Below are 18,583 nucleotides of genomic sequence, written 5' to 3' on the forward strand. Positions count from 1 at the left end.
TTTGATTATCAGCACAGCAGAATACTTATAGTCATAAAATGAAAGAATTCCATAAATAATGCTATTTCTAAAATACATTCCAGGAGACTTCTCAGGCAGTGCAGGGGTTAAGACTTAGCCTTCCTATGCAGGGGATGCAGGTTCCATCCCTGGTCAGGGAGCTAAGATCCCACATGCCTTGCAACCAAAACATAAAACAGAAACAATACTGTAACAAAGTCAGTAACAACTTTCAAAGTGGTCCATATAAAAAAAAAAAGTTAAAAAAATAAAATACATTCCAGTACCTAGTGTCAGGTGACAAAATAAATGAAACATAGTGGTTGACATTCCATAAAATGCATACCATTATAGAGAAGATGGTAGTTAGTGTGTAGCATATAGAGAAGATGTATTCAATAATTAATGCACAGGTGAGAATTGTTAGAATATAAAGATTACCAGCAAATTCTTTTTTAAAAAATTCCTCCTGGTTGGAAATATGAGCATTATGCACCTTTAAAGCATGCACATTGTTGCTTCTGGATGATGGAGGTGACATAAAGGTGATCTAAGAGAGATTGTTGCAGTAGATAAGGTTAAGAGATAAGTTCCTGAACCAGGTGAGCAGTCCTGCATGGTGGAATGTGGATAAATCTAAGATGTTTGGAAGATAGAAACAACAGGGCTTATCATTGAATGTGAGGAGTTAGGGGAAGGAAGTAGTTTAGGATGTCTTCCTGATGTCTGGCTTGAACAAGTTGGGGAACATAGATTGTTATTGTTTAGTTGCCAAGTTGTGTTCAACTCTTTTGTGACCCCATGAACCATAACCCGTCAGGCTCCTGGGTCCATCAAGTTTCCCAGGCAAGAATACTGGAGTGGGCAACTTACCATTTCTTTCTGCAGGTTATCTTCTGACCCAGGGAGTGAACCTGAGTCTCCTGCATTGGCAGATGAGTTCTTTACCACTGAGCCACCAGGGAAGCCCCAGGTGAAAGTAGGTGCCATTCAACAAAAGAGATGTTTTTGCAGGTGGGGTTGGTTTATAGTGTAGGATTAAGAGTTTTGTTTGGCTTCCTAGAGTTGGCCATCCCCATCAAACATTCAGGTGGTGATATCTGCATAGATAAGAATAGGAGAGAGGTTATAGACTAAAGAGCGTGATTAGAGAGTCATTTGATTTAGGTGTGATAACTGAAGCGATCCACTTTATTAATTGTATTGATTTTGATTATGTAGTCTGCTTGTTTAAGTTTTAAAGCGATAGAGCCTGAATTTTCCAAGAGCAGTCATCTCGAAGCACTTTATTAATACGAATATCTGGGGACTATAAAATAAGAACGATTAGCTGTCATGTAGAGTTGGTAGGAAGCTAGATTTCATGGTTTTTTCCTTGCTTCCCATTGGTGCATTGCCTGGTTAAGGCATAAGTTACTTCTGTTTCTCTGACAGTTCTTTCTGAAGCAAATGTCTCATGCCAGATTTTGCATGTTTGTGAGATTTCCCCAGCAGGATGTTGAAAAACAAAAACCACAAACAATATTTCAATAAAAATGATTTATATATCCCTCAAACAGCATCTAAGTGTATACACACATCTGGAAATGGGAAAATGCTCAGATACCCAAAGCAATATATTTGTGCAGAATGTGGGTGTATGTGTGTGTGGTAAATATGTAATACATCTTAGGAACCACAAGGTCAGATTTAGAATTCTTAAAGTTATACCACTGTACTCCTGAAAAAATATGTGATTTAAAGTGAGGGATTCCAGCTTAAGATAGCTTTATGTTCCTTTTCCTTAATGTAGCCTGTCATAACCTCCCACTGAAATACTGATAGATGTACACAAAGAGGCAGACATTAATGATATTAAAAATGAAGTCTGATAGAAAACCAACTGCCAAATTCAGGAGCAATTTCTCCAAAGCAGGTGCAACTACATTGTGAAAACCAGTTGGTGGCTTCCCTCTGCTTTCCCTCCTTAATAGAGAAGCTTCAAGGACCTCAGTGACCTGGGCAGGAAGACCCATTGCCCCTCTCTACTATCACCAAGTTTGAGGCCAGGTCAATACCTTCAACATGGAGTGTGTCCTTTACCACCTGAGGTATCTCTAGTCCCTCTTATTCCATCTCATCTTTGTATGAGAGATGACCATGTGTAGAAACAACTGGGACAGGAAGGTGGGTGGGTGGAAAGGAGTCCTTGAGGACACCATTTTGTCTTTGACAGGTGTACTGTGGCCTTCATACAAAATGTGATTTCATGGGCACCTTTGAAGTACTGCAGTAACAAGGCATGCTGGGTATTATATTGATAGTTTTGCTTGCAGTCTGTTGGGTACAGAGTAAGAAGTGATGGGATAAGAGATAATCTCATCTTAATTGCTGTCAACCATGCTGCAGTTTACCTGGTGGCTCAGACCATAAATAATCCACCTGCAATGCATGAGACCTGGGTTTGATCCCTGGGTCAGGGAGATCCTCTGGAGAAGGAAATGGCTACCCACTCCAGTACTCTTGCCTGGAGAATTCCATGGACAGAGGAGCCTGGTGGGCTACAGTCCATGGAGTTGCAAAGAGTCAGCCACGACTTAGCAACCAACAGTTTTTCATGGTACAGGATGACTTATCACTGGGAACTTGGATTGGAGCTGTGCACCTCTTCCAGGAAGGAAGACTTGTAAGTGGGACTGAACATACTCCTTTATGTTTAGCCCTGGCTTTGGTATTGCAGGAAGGTTAAAGACTCAGGTTGCATCAGTCAGGATCACATTTGTGTCCCTACTGAAGAAGAAAACCAACTAAATCCAGAAGCAGGCATCTGTCACTCTGTAATGAACTAAAACATGGCTGCTTCTCAGCTGTGGAAGAAGAGAGAAAGCATGACATTGGCATGCTTTGGGAAAGCATTGGCAAGGCTTTGGGAAATTGCCAGTCACACATGTGTATTTGTTTTCCACCCCCATCCATGACCCCTGTATGTATGCCAGAAGGAGGAAGTTGGTGGGATCGAGGCTGGCGAGAACCCTTCTAGTTATGAAATTTGCATGTCTTCTTGGGTGAATTTGGTAACCATTCCTCCTCCAAGTTGTGAATTGTTTTCTTAAGCCAAGCAATTTATTATTCCATTTTATGATAGTGTTAATTGGGCATTTTTAAAATGAAGGTAATCTATTATTGTTGTTTTTTTTTTACGGCTGTGCTGCACAGCATTTGCGATCTTAGTTTTCTGACAAGAATTCAAACTTGTTCCCCCTGCTTGGGAAGTGTGGAGTCTTAACCACTGGACCACAGGAAAGTTATTTCTCTAAACATGTCTCCCTGAAATCTTTAAGCAGAAATGTAGAGATTTGGTGTGTTTTTCCTCCAAAATGAAAAAGATCATCTCTGCCTTGGTGACCAGGGGTGAACATGTCCGGGGACATGGGCATATATTTGTGTGTTGTTGGTATTGTTTAGTCGCTTAGTAGTGTCCTACTCTTTTGCCACCCCACAGACTATAGCCTGCCAGGCTCCTCTGTCCTTGGGATTTCCCAGGTGAGTACTGGAGTGAGTTCCTGTTTCCTCCTCCAGGGGATCTTCCTCATCCAGGGATCAAACCTGTGTCTTCCTGTGTCTTCTGTGTCTTTTGCACTGCAGGCGGATTCTTTACCACTGAGCCACCTGGGAAGCCTGAATTTGTGTGAGGCAACTAAAAATAGCCCTAACCCACGTCCTGGAGAGAACAATACTCACTATCCTGGGGAGAGGAAGAAACCTGTTGGCCTTTCTCGAAGGATGTCCAGAATGGGTTGAAGAGTCTGTGGGGCTTCCATAATAACAGGCTTAGGGTTTAGCCAGGCTCTCAACGAAATAAGAAAACCCAAACATGCATAAGCAGTTCTGTAAAGAACCAAAAGAAGAAAAATGTCTGAGAGTTTTCTCCAGAAATGTGGATAATGAACACTAACAACAAGTTATGAAGATTCCTATAGATACTTCACATACGGGTAAAAGTAAGCCCTTAGCCCCTTACTCAATTTTTTTCCCCAGGAAAATCATATTTGTATTAATTGCATCCTACATTTCATTTAACATTCCCATTCGTCGTTTATATAAATTGATTCAGAAAACCAGCCATTTACGTTCTTGGCCCCAAGTTAGAAGAGGAAATATTATGTATAAATTATGTAAAAATTATGGTAATGAGTTTCAAAATCAGAAAATTTGAAAAGTGAAGAATTGGGATACAAAGTTACATATTGCAGTGTTGTTAAAACCAATTGTTACCATTGAGAGGTGGCATTTTTTTAGACTTTCTACTTATTAATAATTTTCAAAAGTTAACATTAATTTTTTTGGTAATCAGAAATAATTATATAAATTCTTTTATAGGCTGAGCATTATTTCCTATATAGAGTTTTCCTCTCAGGATTAGAGGTTAGACTGGTGGAAATTGAGTCTGGAAGGCCTGAATTTAGTTTGTCATTTATGTCTGAAAATTTTTGTTTCAAACTTTCAAAGTGAAAAACAAAAAAAAGTTTCGAAGTGGCTTTCCCTGCTACAACCTGCTTGATTACTTGTGATATAGCTGCTTTGTTCATTTCCCAGTAGTCACAGAACGGTGTTTTCAGATGGCTGTGGGGTACAAATTTTGGAAAAGACCTCCAATTCCTCTTTGAGAAAGAGCTTCAAACAAATTTGTCTAAGATTAAAAAATGTTCTTTCCAAGAAGTGTTTGTTTAGAAGATGAATGTTGATGTCGCTGCTCACTTACCATTGTTCTGTAAACTCTCTCCAGTGAAAATGTGGGTCCTGGGATAATTTATGCAAGAGAAATTGATCAGTGTAGAGGGTCAAGAACTTGAAGAGGTTTTATTTAGCCATTATAGGGGATAACTGCTTCTTTATGGGTGTTATGGACTGGATGTTTGTTGTTGTTGTTCAATCGCTCAGTCATGTCTGACTCTGTGACCCCATGGACTACAGCATGCCAGGCTTCCCTGTCCTTCACTGTCTCCTACAGTTTGCTCAAACTCATGTCCATTGAGTCGGTGATGCCATCCAGCCATTCCATCCTCTTCCATCCCCTTCTCCTGTCCTCAATCTTTCCTAGCGTCAGGGTCTTTTCCAATGAGTTGGCTCTTCGCATCAGGTGGCCAAAGTATTGGACCTTCAACTTCAGCATCAGTCCTTCCAATAAATATTCAGGATTGATTTCCTTTAGGATTGACTGGTTTGATCTCCTTGCAGTCCAAGGGACTCTCAAGAGTCTTCTCCAGCACCACAGTTCGAAGGCATCAGTATTTCGGCTCTCAGCCTTTTTTATTGTCCAGCTCTCACATCCATACATGACTACTGGAAAACCATAGCTTTGACTGTACGGACCATTGTAGGCAAAGTAATGTCTCTGCTTTTTAATATGCTGTCTAGGTTTGAATATTTGTGTCTCTCCAAAATTCTTATGTTGAAACTCTAACACCCAGCCTGGTTGTATTTGAAGAAAGGAGGTAATTAAGGTTGAATGAATCATGAGGGTGGAGCCCTGTTCTAATTGGATCACTGTCTTTATAAGAAGAGACCCTAGAGAGCTTGCTAGCTCTCTCCAGGAATTCAAGCAGGCATGTCCCTAAGAAAAGGCATGTGAGGATATAGTGAGAAGGAGACTATCTAAACCAGAGAAAGAGCCCTCACCAGAAATTGACCAGGCTGGACCTTGATCTAGGACTTACAGCCTCCACAACCGTGAGAAAATAAATTTCTGCTGTTGAGCTACCCAGGTTATGGTAACTTACTATGGCAGCCTGAGCTAATACAATGGGTTAGAGCAGTTTTAGGCACTGTAGGAAGAGGAACAAAGAAAATAGAAGCAGAATCCTGGACCTCTGTGTAAGATATGTTATCACTGTAGGCCTTCTCTGTGGTCTGAGATCTAACTCCCTTAGTCTGCCCTTGGAAGCACAGAGTTAATTGAGTCACTGTTTGATGATGTTTATCTACCAGTAACTCGAGGAATGTGTTTATTTGAATAATGGCATTTATGTAGAGTTGCTCATAGCATCTTAAGAATCACCTTGGGTTCTTTCAAAGAAACCAGTAAAAGTAGGGTCTTGAAATGAGTCATTTCTCCCTGCTATAATTATTTATGAAAAACTCAGGTCAATAAGTTTAACTGTCTGGGTGAACACTTAGAACAGGTCATTGAAGTTTTACTATATTGAAATTTGGTTGGAGACATCACTTCAAGGGTACTTTGTTTTTGAAAGGCCTGCCTGGATATAGTACATACCAAGTCCCTGAGGGGAATAAATAATATTAGGCAATTTTTATTTTCCATTTTCTGTTCTTAAATATGTGTTTCCTGATAGCAGATACTACATCCTGTTAAAGAGTTTGTCACATTTTTTTTTTCTTTAGTGATGATAAATATAAAGGCATATCCTGTGACACATTGATGGAAAAATTTATCGGGTGTGCCTGCTGTCTATAAGGCATTGTGCTAACTTTATGGGGGCATATGAATAGGTATAGAACTCAGTCCCTGGACAAGTGAAGAAGCTAGAAATATTTCTTAGTTTTCTATTTAGTTTTCATAAAACATTTTTTTCAAAGTAAGTGTTATCTTTTTTTTTTTTTTTTTAGTATTTGCTTGGTAATGCTCCACGTTTAGTCACTCAATTGTGTCTGACTCTTTGCGACCCCACGGACTATGTAGCCTTCCCCTGTCCATGGAATTTTCCATGCATGAATACTGGAGTGGCTTGCATTTCCCATTCCAGGGGATCTTCTCAACTCAGGGATCGATCCCACCTCTCTTGCATCTCTTGCACTGGCAGGCTGATTCTTTATCGCTAGGACCACCTGGGAAGCCCCAGGTGGGCTTAGTAAGGCAGTGTATAAATATATGAGAGAAATTAGTGTGAAGCTTAAGACATATTTTCCCTCAAGCTTTAAAAGGAAGATAAGGACTCAAAATGGTGATGCTATTCACTTGTGAGCCTTAGGAAATAGCCCGAGGAGGGAGTGTCTCATATCCTGGATAACTTAGAACTTATCCAGAAGAATAGAAGGTTCATTTTAAGATACTCCCTGCACAGTGAGTCACCAGCTGCTGAGACTGTCCAGTATAAACACCTGAGTGGAGCTGTACTTTAAATAGCTGGAAAACCTTCTTCCTGTTCCTACTGGGTAATTTCCACTTTCCCCTCCCCCAACCTTGGACTCATTCTTGTCACCTAAACAATGTTAAGTATCTTGGACAATCGTTTGTCTTTTTTTGTGATTTCCTTCTAAGACTGGGCAGAGGAAAAAAGATGGAATCAGTATTAACTAAGAGTGGGTGCTATGTCCAACTTAGTCACTCAGTCATGTCCGACTCTTTGTGACTCCACAGGCTGTAGCCTGCCAGGCTCCTCTGTCCATGGGATTCTCCAGGCCAGAATACCGGAGTGGGTTGCCATGCTCTTCTCCAGAGGATCTTCCCGACCCAGGGATCGAACCCGGGTCTCCTGCATTGCAGGTGGATTCTTTACCATCTGAGTTACCAGGAAGATTGGGTAGGCAGAGGAAAATCCAGCCTCAAGATGCATGTTTTCCAGTGGTTAGGCCTGTGTGATTGGTGCCATGTATGCACACGGAAGCCTTAGCAAACCTAGAGGGGCAAGTATTTGTTCAAGGTGAGTGACTGAGATTTGGATACAGAGTCCAAGTGTGAAGCCTGTGGCCCTGCCATGGGACCACAGTCCTCGGCATGCAGAGAGGCCTGTGGTCAGAATCTGGAGGCCTAGCCCCTGGCTTTGGGTTCTGTGGACAGTGATGAAGAAACTGCTCACTATACCTTACTTGTTGTATAAGATGCTGGCTCCCAGTATTATATGAAATAAGTATCTGCATTGTCATTTCACTTCAGCCTTACCCTCTGGTGGTCATGGTCAGCCCCTCATGTGGTGCTGTGCTGCCTGCCTGTGGGTGGGGCATGTGGCGCCCAGTGGTGCTGGGGGGGCCTTGAGGTGGGTCAGGAAATGGCTGGGTACCAGAAGGTTTGGGGAAAATATGGGGGCTGAGAGCCAAGCACCAAACAAGGCTGCATGATAGGAAGGAAGTAAAAGTGTGCATCTGTGAGTGAGATTGGACCTTGACCAAGTGTGACCAGGACCAAGGAAGAACCCTGGAGTAAAATGTAAGTTCTCAGTGATGGTGGGACTCAAAGAAAGAGAGCTAGCTGGGAGGGAGGAGGGCTGATCAGCATTGATTGGAACAGCCATGGAAACCCTAGTCTTTGAGGCTGGTGGTTTGATACTGGAAGCTTTTGCTTTGCATGCACCTGGGACCCATCCATGCTCAGAGAAGCCTCGTCCTGCTGGGCTGAGGATCAAATGCCATGAGCAACCTGGGTGTGCTGGGTAGGCACCCCTTGTGTGGACTACTGCAATAGCCTCCTCATTTGTCGCCTGCTTGTAGTCCCTTCTTTCTCTAGCACATGCCTTGCATTTTAACCGCAAATGATCTTTTCTCTAGGCCAAATTTGTTGTACTTCATTTGGAAACACAAAAACAAATACCTATAATGTTTCCTGTGCAGTCAGGATAGAGTCCAAAGTCAAATGCACATCAGGCCCTTCCTAAATTGGCCCCCGACTGCTGTCCAGTCCCATACTGGGCATTTCTTCCTCCCGCATCCTGAGCTCCATGCTAGGGGACTAGGTAGAGCTTTTCGGAGGTGCTGAGTTGCATCTGTACTTTTGGTCTCTGCACTTGGCTTGCACTCAGCCTGGCTGGTCCATCTTCCTTCGGATCTTTTCCTGGAAAACCTAACTGGGGTGTCTCTTCTCTAAAAGCTCCTACGTTTGACTCCTCCTGGCAGAAACGAAAACCACTCTTTATTCCACGTCTGTGCCTGCAGCTGCCTCTCCCAGGGCTGTTGTTACTATCGTTTGAAACTGTCTACCCCTGCTACAGGCTAGGGAAGCCCTCGATGCTGTTCTGTCCATTTGATTTCCCTGGGGGGTAGCACAGAGCTAGCTTTTAGTAGGCTCAGTAAGTGGTGAATCAATGAATGAATGGTTTTCTAGTCCATTCAGGCTGCTCCAACAAAATACTGCTGACTGGGTGGCTTATAAACAACAGCAACTGATTTTTCACAGTTCTCGAGCCTGGGAGTCTACAGTCAGGGTGCCCACTTGGCCGGGTTCTGGTGAAGGCCCTCTTTGGGGTTGCAGACTTCTCAATGTCTCCTCACATGGTGGAGGGGATCAGGGAGCTCTCTGGGGTCTCTTTTACAAGAGCACTAATCCCATTCATGAGGACAGGGTCTTCATGACCTAAGCACCTCCCAAAGGCCTTGCCTTCTAATACCATCACATTGGGCATTAGGATTTCAACCTGTGAATGTAGCGGGGACACAGTCCTCGAGACCGTAGCCAATGAGTTCCTTGGAGGAGGGAGAAAACTAAGCTCAGTGTGTCGTAGTTTCTTGTTGAGTTTATCTGTCAGGTTGTCCAGGATGTATAAACAAGGCTCTGAGGAAAAGAGGTCAAACAGGCTAATCATGGCCTGCCCCCTACATCCTACAGGGCTGGTCCAGAGGAGATAAGTAACTGCCAGAGAAGTGACAGAATTTGTCAAAAGTATGTGAAATTACCTACAGAAATTCTGAAGCATGTGGCATAGTTCTGTTCTGTGACCATATAAAACTGGTATCCAAAAATCCAGATGGAGAATAAAACCCAGAAAGTTGTGAGTGCTATTTCATAAAGAAACCTACTGCTAACCACTGAACTCCATGAAGACAAGACTGGGTTTTTTTTCCTGTTGTATTTTCTGTTCTTAGTGTAATATTTGCTACATAATAAATTGTAATTTATGATAAATTATGAAAATAAATTTTATTTGAGTCAGTATGTGAGTGATAGCTGCTCAGTCATGCCTGACTCTTTGCAACCCCGTGTACTGTAGCCTTCCAGTCTCCTCTGTCAATGGAATTCTCCAGGCAAGATTACTGGAGTGGGTTGCCATTTCCTTCTCCAGGGGATCTTCCTGACCCAGGGATCCTGCACTGCAGGAGAGTCTTTACCATCTGAGGCACCAGGGAAGCCTTTGAGTCAGTATGGACAAGTCTAAATTTTTAAGAATGTTTATAAGGCTTCACGATAGCACGGCTTGGATGACACTTAAATACCAGAAGATGCTCAGGCATATCTGTTTCTTACATGCTCTGGTCACCATGTTCCAGTCAACTGTAGATAATTCTCTGGCAAACAATGTATCTTAGACATTCTTAGTGCTTCTTCCAAGTTTGGGGTGGTTTTCCAACTTCTAAGTGATTCAACTTTGCAACAAAAATTTCCTACCTCTGCTTTTTCAGAATAAGAGTATCCTGAGATTGCAAGGCAAGGCAAGCTACTATCAAAAGACAGAAACAAAACTGTTATCAAATATGCAATTGGCCATTGGCAAGAAACATCATTTTTCACTCTACTGTGCAACAAAAACAAAATACAGAGATACATGGTACGCTGAAGAGAGAGACTACAGTTAACATTTATAACTTTCTATTTAAAATTTTTGTTTTCATGGGAATAGCCTTATTCATTAGAACTTTTTATTAGAAGCCATCTGTCATGTCCCATATGTTGTATTGCAGGATGTGCTCTGCACAAGGTGTCTGGGTTTGGGAAAGTCTCTGCTGGGAAGGAGAGATGTCCTCTTTCTGATCTGCATAGTGGAGTGATATAGGTTCACAGGAACCCTGATTAGTGTCCTCACTGACTGATTTGATGTGTGTTTGTGCATGAGTACTCAGTCATGTCCAACCCTTTGTGGTCCCATCAACTGAAGCCCACCAGGCTCCTCAGTCTATGAAATTTTCCAGGCAAGAACACTGGAGGGGGGTTGCTCTTTCCTACTCCAGGGGATCTTCCTGACCCAGGGATTGAATCTGTGTCTCTTGTGTCTCCTGCAATGGCAGGTGGATTCATTACCAACCGCGCCACCTGGGGAGCCCTACTGAGCAGATAAATACTTGAAAATATAAATTTATTAGGATAAAATGTTGGTTTTATTAATGTTAGCTGTTGAGGTTCTATTTAAGAGCTCATTTAAGAAAAAAAAAAACAAAACAGGAAAACTTTACTCTGAAAACCAAAATTTGAAAACCATTGACATAGCAGAATGCCTTGACATGAGACTGGAGTATTACAGGTAAATTTCAGTTACAACAGGCTTCATAATTCCTGTTGGAATTCTCCTGATGAGCCCACTTCTTTCTGCTTCGACTGGTGGTAGAGAGAAATCTGGTTTGAGGTTAGGAACTGTCATAGAATTATTGCATTTTCCAGAGCACATTTGCCATGTGGCACAGTTTGCACCATTTATATTGATGTAATAAAGCTCTTCATGTTTGACAAAACCATTTGATACCATCATGCTATAAATTACATACTTATAAGTTTGTCTTATGAAAATAAGAGCTTAGGGTTCTAATTTTGGTTCTTTCATAATAATTGTTTGAACTGTAGGAAAGCATTTCTCTCTTAGGGCCTCTGTAAAATTATAGAGTTGGATGAGGTGGTTTTCAGGTTTGCTTGAAATTCATTGTAAGTTAATTTCCTTGGCCAGTCATTTGACTAGATATCAGTGAAACTGTCTGGAATATTCTGTATCTGAAATGTTTTGGTTTGTGTTTAGGTAACTGAAGGTGAAGTGTATGAGATATTTATTCTTTGTAGTGGTCTCTTCTGCCAGACAATTTACTGCCTGTGCAGCCTTGTGTGTTTCTTGATGTTCTTGGGCAGTTCCCTGTGGAATTTGGTTCTGTGAGTTTGGCAAGTGTTTATAAGTATCGTGTAAAAGCACTCTATTCCCCTAAGTCTTTCTGTCCCTACTAAGGCATTGCCAGGTTTATTAACATACTCATTTGAATATACTAAACTCCATACTCCCTTTTTGAATTGCAGTGTACCAATTCATAGAGAGCAGATTGGTGAAGGAGGTCAGATTTGGAAATAATTTATTTCTGAAAAGCTTCTTTTCTTTTTTAGATATGAAAAAGGAACTCGGGAATGGAAATACAATATTACACTTAGCTGTCAAAAGGAAAAGAATCATCTTAGATCTTATTCCACATTGAAATTATAGCACTCACAGATCACACTATATAAAATTGGTCAGATTCCACCGACTGGTTGTGATTACTTCCCTAATTGGAAAAAATTAGGACTATTAATCATTGTGACACAAGGCAAAATGTCATTGTGGCATGACAGTCTTATTTTCCACCTGAGAGATGGTTGCTTCTGAGGGCAGAACCATACCCTCCTTCCCCCACTTTCTCTTCCCATTTCCTTTCTGGCTGTAGCTCTCTGCAGTAGATCAGACAAAGACTTACAACAAGGCAGAGGGCACAGAGACAGAAGACAGCGTTCCTTTGTTTCGTATTCCACAGAAACATCTGTGAAAGTGAAAATGGGGGAAGGGAGGGAAGACCTCCCAAGCCAAAGAAATGTGACGGTTACACAGACATTTACAATTATTGCATGTAGCTAATTGACATATAGACAAAGTCTTCTTAGACACGGGGACATCAAAATGACTGAACTCTGAATTTTCCTTTTATTCCTCCTAGATGCACTCAGAAGGGCAATGTTGGAAGCAATTTGCCAGAATTTTCTTATGAGGATAATAATTTTCTTAGTATAGAAGTAATTATGGTTGTAACACATGAATTATTTTGGTATTGAGTTTTGTAATTTCTTAACGTTTTGGCATACTTAAAATTTACTTGGGCAATTGCACATTGCACATTTTAAACAGGATTTAAAAGAAAACGGTAATTGACAAATGCTAGTCTGTCTCATGTTTAGCTTTTAAAAGTATAACTTTTTTCTTTAGGCATCACTATTAACTTGTATTATCTTTTTTTAAAAAGAGAAACAAACATAAGTATCTGTTAAAAAAAAGTGTAATTAGAGACTACCTCTGCGTTCCTCCCACCCCCACTTTTTAGTATAATAATAGCATTTTTGCTGGAAGATTTCTGTTTCTCTAATGTAAGTAGCTTCTTCTATATGTCCCTGGAGTTTCTCTCCCCCTTCACGGAATTCTTGCTGCACTTTAAAGAAGGTACTAACTATTTTAGTGTCTTTAATCTCTCCAAGTGGGAAAACTATTATGACATATTTGGTGAACATCATGTTCAAATACTGCAAACTTCCTTTTTTTTTTTTTTGAGTGTCTCATTAAGCACCATGGGACATTTCTTGTATTTATATTTCCTCCTCAAATACTAATGTTAATTTGGTGTCAAATTGTTGATGCAACAATATTTTGTGATGATACACTTGATTACAGGCGGTACCTTGCTGTTATAATAATAGTGAACATTGTGTCAGGCACCATGCCCAGGTTGTGTGCATGATATTTCATTTCATGCTCCTGACAAGTGCATGATGTGGATGCTGTTCTTATTATCGTTTGTATTTTTATAAATGAGAAACTGAGGCACAGAAATGTGACAGAACCTGCCCATGATCTCAAAAGAGGTATGGAACTGTAATTTGCTGTCACGCCTTTACCATAGCATTAGTGTCTCCCCAGTCAGGTCTTTTTGCTCATTTGTTTTGTTTTGTGTTGGTGGTGGTAGTGTAGGACTGGAGGGTGTCAATTACCCTCAAGTTAAACTGTTGACAAAAGAGGTAGTTATTATTGCAGCATTTAATTGTACTTTTTGGGTTTTTTTTGAAACAGGCAGGTCCCTTGGGATAAAAGGGTGTAGGTAGCTACTGACACAGAGCAAGGCTAATGGTTGGACAGCTTGTGACTTTGAAATCTTTGCACTGGGTTGGACCCTTGACCATCAGTTCCCCTTGAGAGCTCCCTAGATGTCCTAGAGAGGTTCTCCAGCCCAACTCAGCCCATCACTGTCACAGGGATCAACAGAAGTGTGGACTGAGACTCAGCCACTTAGGGAGTGTTTGCAGGAGCCTGGGGTTGGAGCGCCCCTAAGTGCACAGGAGAGATGGCCCCTGCATCAAAGTGACCCCTTCCCTAAACTGCCGCCAATGATGGCAGGTAATCTCCCACCTTGTGGTAGTCGCCATTTGCCAGGTGATGTCTAAAAGACTAGGTACCATTTAGGAAAGGCAGTTTAGGACTGTGCTGTCATAGCGTGGGAAAGGCAGATTAGGAAAGTAGAAGTGCATAACAGTGGAGACCTGCTGGACCTTTGGGTTGGGTCAGGGGGATCTGGGCAGTATTAAGGAAAACTAATTATAAATCATTGTGCAAGTATTGCGGTCAGGCTGAGTGTCTCTTTCATTTCAAGTGACTTTTACCCTAGATAGCTGTCTGAGGGTGACCCATGTTTGGATTCCCTTGTGAATTCTTTGGGCCTGATAGACAGAATGTGACTTGACTGCTTACATCCTAACTTCCCTGTGTATAAAATAGTAATACCCTGTTCCGTTTCTGTGGGGCTTTCAACTATTACAGTGCTTTCTCACTTGTCCTTTTAGATCTTTTTAGCCTCCTAGCAGATGGCTAGGAGGGAGCTACTCCTCTTTTAAGAATGAGATGGTGAAGGCACAGCAGATGAAGTGACCAGTGGAGCATAAATCAAATTTCATTGGTCAAGACAGCCCAGATCTACTGTTCGTTTGAAGAACTATCTCAGTTTATTTCTCTGTGTACTTGCTTTCCACCTCTGTATAACTTTGGCCATCTACTACATGCTTTGTGCATATATGTGTCCAGACAGTGGATCCAACCAGATATTGATGGGTGGCTACCATCTTTAGATGAAAACACCAGCATGAAGCCTGTACTTTGCTGCTGCATCCACAGACCAACCTCAGCACCATGCTGCAAGTGATGTATATCCTGCCTGCTCTGTAGTACAGTATTACTGGTGACCTATAGCTTCTTTGGGCTTGCTAGGTGGTTCAGTGGTAAAGAATTCGCCCACCCACGTGGAAGATGCAGGAGACAAATTTGATCCCTGAGTTGGGAAGATCCCCTGGAGGAGGAGATGGCAACCCACTCCAGTATTCTTGCCTGGAAAGTCCCATGGACAGAGGAGCCTGGTGGGCTACAGTCCATGGAGTTGCAAAGTGCTGGACATGACTGAGTATGCAAATGGATTCTTTATCATTTTTACAGTCCATGTCATTTTTTTTTTTTTTTAAAAAAAACATGTTAAGGGTCCTTTTAAGGGAAACTAATGGGAAGCTTTAGTTTCTTGCTCTGTAAACAAGGATAGTAATACCAGCCTTGCTTATTCATGGGATAATTATCATGATCAGGTGAGATCATTCTTGTGAAGCTGTGTACATCATAAAGGGCTTTACAAGCATAAGGAATTATGGACGAATGACCCTGTATTCAAGATGGAAGTCTGCACTAGTTAGAGTAATTGCTCATGATACCATCCATGTCTGCTTCTCTCAAGACCCTCTACAAACCCCAAGGGGGAGGTGTAGGGGTCACCCAGGTGTTTGTGAAGGAGTAGAAAGACTTCTAAAGTCCCTTGGGAAAGACCTCGCTCACACTTCTGGGAGCCAGTGTCCAAGACATGTGACCATAGTAACAGAGATCTACTATCAGGAAGGAATCACCAGCTAATTTCCAGGAATCAACTGGGTATTAATAAGGAGGGTCAGTGATAAGGAGGGTCCAGGCCTGGAATGAGCCAAAACAAAGATAGTAGCTTGCACCTTTTGTCTCCAAAAAAAAAAAAAGGGAGAAATGAGAGACAAGTTGGAGCACATGCTTTATTAAACCTCGAATCAGTTGCATTAGCCCAGATGCTGGTGTTTCCTGCATAATGCTCCTGTATGAGGCTGTGGTGGAGAGTACATTGCACTGTGAAGAAATTGCCTAGAGCAGCACCCACAGAAAGTGCCCACTGATGATGCAGAGAAGGAAGGAAGGTTTGAAATAGCCTGATCCTGCCCTGATGTATTAACAAGTGATGGTCACCCACGCAGCTGTATTCTTGGGACAGTCACTGATTGACAAGGTCTTCTTTAGCCAGTTGCTGTGCTGCTGCTCTATTAACATGGGGGAGGGGAAGGATTTTGGACCTCAGGAAATTTACTCCTCCATTCAATATGTATTAGGTGCATGCACTAGGCATGTGCACTGTGCTGTGATTCCAGAGGTGAACAGCGAACTCCAAGGAGCTCAAATCTGCATGGACAAGGCAGAGAAGCCATCACTGATTGTGGTCCTGGGAGAGGCAGGTATGTCCAGAGGATGGGCCCCTTCTGTCAGGGCAGGCAAGTGTCCTGGAGAAGGTAGTATCTGAATAGAGTTGAAGGAATTGTAGGAGGTAACGAGGTAGAAGAAATATGGGAAGACTTCGCTAAATAAAGAAATGGTATAAGTAAATGCAAGTAAGCTAAAGGTGTGTGTGGAATGAGTGAGGAGCTGCACATAGGCGACTTCCATATAAATTGTCATCATCTTAAAACTGCTACGTGTAGCTGACATGTTGCCTTATTCCAGTTTAGATTGGTGACTCTCAACTCAGCTGAATCCCTCACCCCTTACCCCTACTCCCAAGGGTGTTTGGAAATGTGTTGTTTTTGACAAGTATTTGAGAAGTCCTGGTGACTTTCACTGGACAGGGCCAGGGATGGTACATGCCTTTAGAAGAAAGAACTCTCCTGTCTCAAATGCCTATGATGTACTTACTCTTTGCAAAGCCCTCGTAGGCTTCATCTCAGGAGATCACAAGTCAGTGAGTATGTCTACTGTTTCTTAAGACACAAAAGTCAAAGTCTACAGCTTGTAGGTTATTAGTAGGGTCTGGAATGCTTGTTCCATTACTCTCTTATGTTTGAAATTGCTTTTGCTGTTTCTAGTTTCCATGTTTAATTGCTATTCTGATTGATAAAATTCTAATACCTTATGTTGCCAGTATCTTTGTTAAGAGCAAGCACTTGTTTTCTTCCTGTTCCCAAGTGGAGAACTCCACTAATGTAACAGTCTGTTCCTTCTCTGCCCCTTCTCTCCTTCCTTCCCTGCCTGGTTTAACTGGCAGTTGGTCAGCCAGTTTGAGCCTGGAGACCAGGGTGGCCTGGCTCAATCCTTCCTGTCCCTGGGGATCTGCCTTCTGATTTGTGAGCTTAGGGATGGTGCTGTAGGCCTTCATGTTCCTGACCTAAACTCAATCTAGGGGAGTGTCAGCCGGGTCCTGTGTACAGTAAGGTGGTTTGTGTACTGCATAATGGGGGAAAGTGGTGTTTGGAAGCCAGCCAGAGCTCCAGTGGGCCCCGCCAGCTGTACTGGGACCCAAGCAGTTCCTTTTGTTCATTTGAACGAGGCCATTGTGTAGTCCAGTGGTGGTCCTGTTGCACAACCCCAGAGGGCACCGTTGTGTTCTCATTGTGGTTTGTGTCTGCCGTTCCAGGTCTCGTAAGCACTGCCTTGGTAGTGAGCCAAAGTTCTACACACTCAATTGTGTCCTTCCCTGTGGTGGTAAATGTCAAAAGCTGACATTTTGATCCCCATTGGTTTGACCTGCTTCCTCTATTTCTCCAGTGGATGAAAGGGATGCTCTATGTGTGTGTATATATATATATATATATATATATATACACACACACACACATATACATACATATATCTGCTCCTTTATCTGGTCCTTTAGTTTCCTTAATGGAAGGAGGTTTTGATGCTCTGTGAGACCTAAATTTTGTTTCTCTCACTTGCAGTTTATACCTGCTTATGATTACAAGTTTAATTGAAGAATGTAAATTATGAAGCTGGAGTCTCCCTTGACCTTTTTCTCCGCTTTCGTTTTTAGAAGCTATCATTGCTAATGGTTTGAGGTGGAGCATCAGATCCTTTTCTGTTCTGTTGGTGTGTATATTTTAAGAAATGTGATCATGTTATTTTCTGTGGCTTAAAAAAGATCATATCTGTTCTCATATCTGTAAGTATACATTATAAATCTAGCTCTTTTATAAACTAATATATTTTAAAATTTATATTAATCATAACTATGATACTTAAATTTGAGGCTTACTGTGTGCCTGCACTGTTGTAAGCATTTTTTGTGTGTGAGAACAACCTTATGGGATGTGTACTGTTCATAACATTTTTTAGCTCAAGAAACTGAGGCACAGAGATCAGGTAACTTGTCTAAGATTATGCAGAACAAGGGTATAAAATTGGTATTTGAAGCCAGGTGGCATGGCTCCATAATGCATGCTCTTAAATATATTTGACAACATATGGTATCAAATTCAAAAAGTGCCAAATGATGGTGATACAGAGATAGAGGTTCCCATTCATTTCACCCCTGTAATCATGCTTCCTGTTACCCATTCTTTCTTTTGTTTAGTCCCTGGAAACCATAATTTTATTCTTTGCTCTATGTGTTTGAATATTTTAGATCCAAAATATAAATGAAATCATACAGGGTATTTCTTTCTCTGTCTGACTTATTTCATTTAGCATAGTGTCTTCTAGGTCCATCCATATTACAGTTACAAATGGCAGGGATTTCTTCCTTTTTTAAGACTGAATAATGGTTCATTGTATGCATATACCACTTTTCCTTTATCCATTCATCACTCAATGTATATTTTAGTTGTTTTCATACCTTGGTTATTGTGTAT

At 41.6% G+C, this 18,583-nt stretch overlaps 1 protein-coding gene across 2 annotated transcripts in view; it reads left to right on the plus strand.

Moving 5' to 3' along the window:
• DOCK4 (dedicator of cytokinesis 4) overlaps window positions 1–18,583 on the plus strand; it is a 482,101-nt gene that overhangs the window by 7,987 nt on the left and 455,531 nt on the right. The window lies entirely within an intron of this gene.

Source organism: Giraffa tippelskirchi, chromosome 10 (assembly GCF_054371585.1).
Source record: "Giraffa tippelskirchi isolate mGirTip1 chromosome 10, T2T-mGirTip1v1.2.pri, whole genome shotgun sequence".
Classification (NCBI taxonomy): Eukaryota; Metazoa; Chordata; class Mammalia; order Artiodactyla; family Giraffidae; genus Giraffa; species Giraffa tippelskirchi.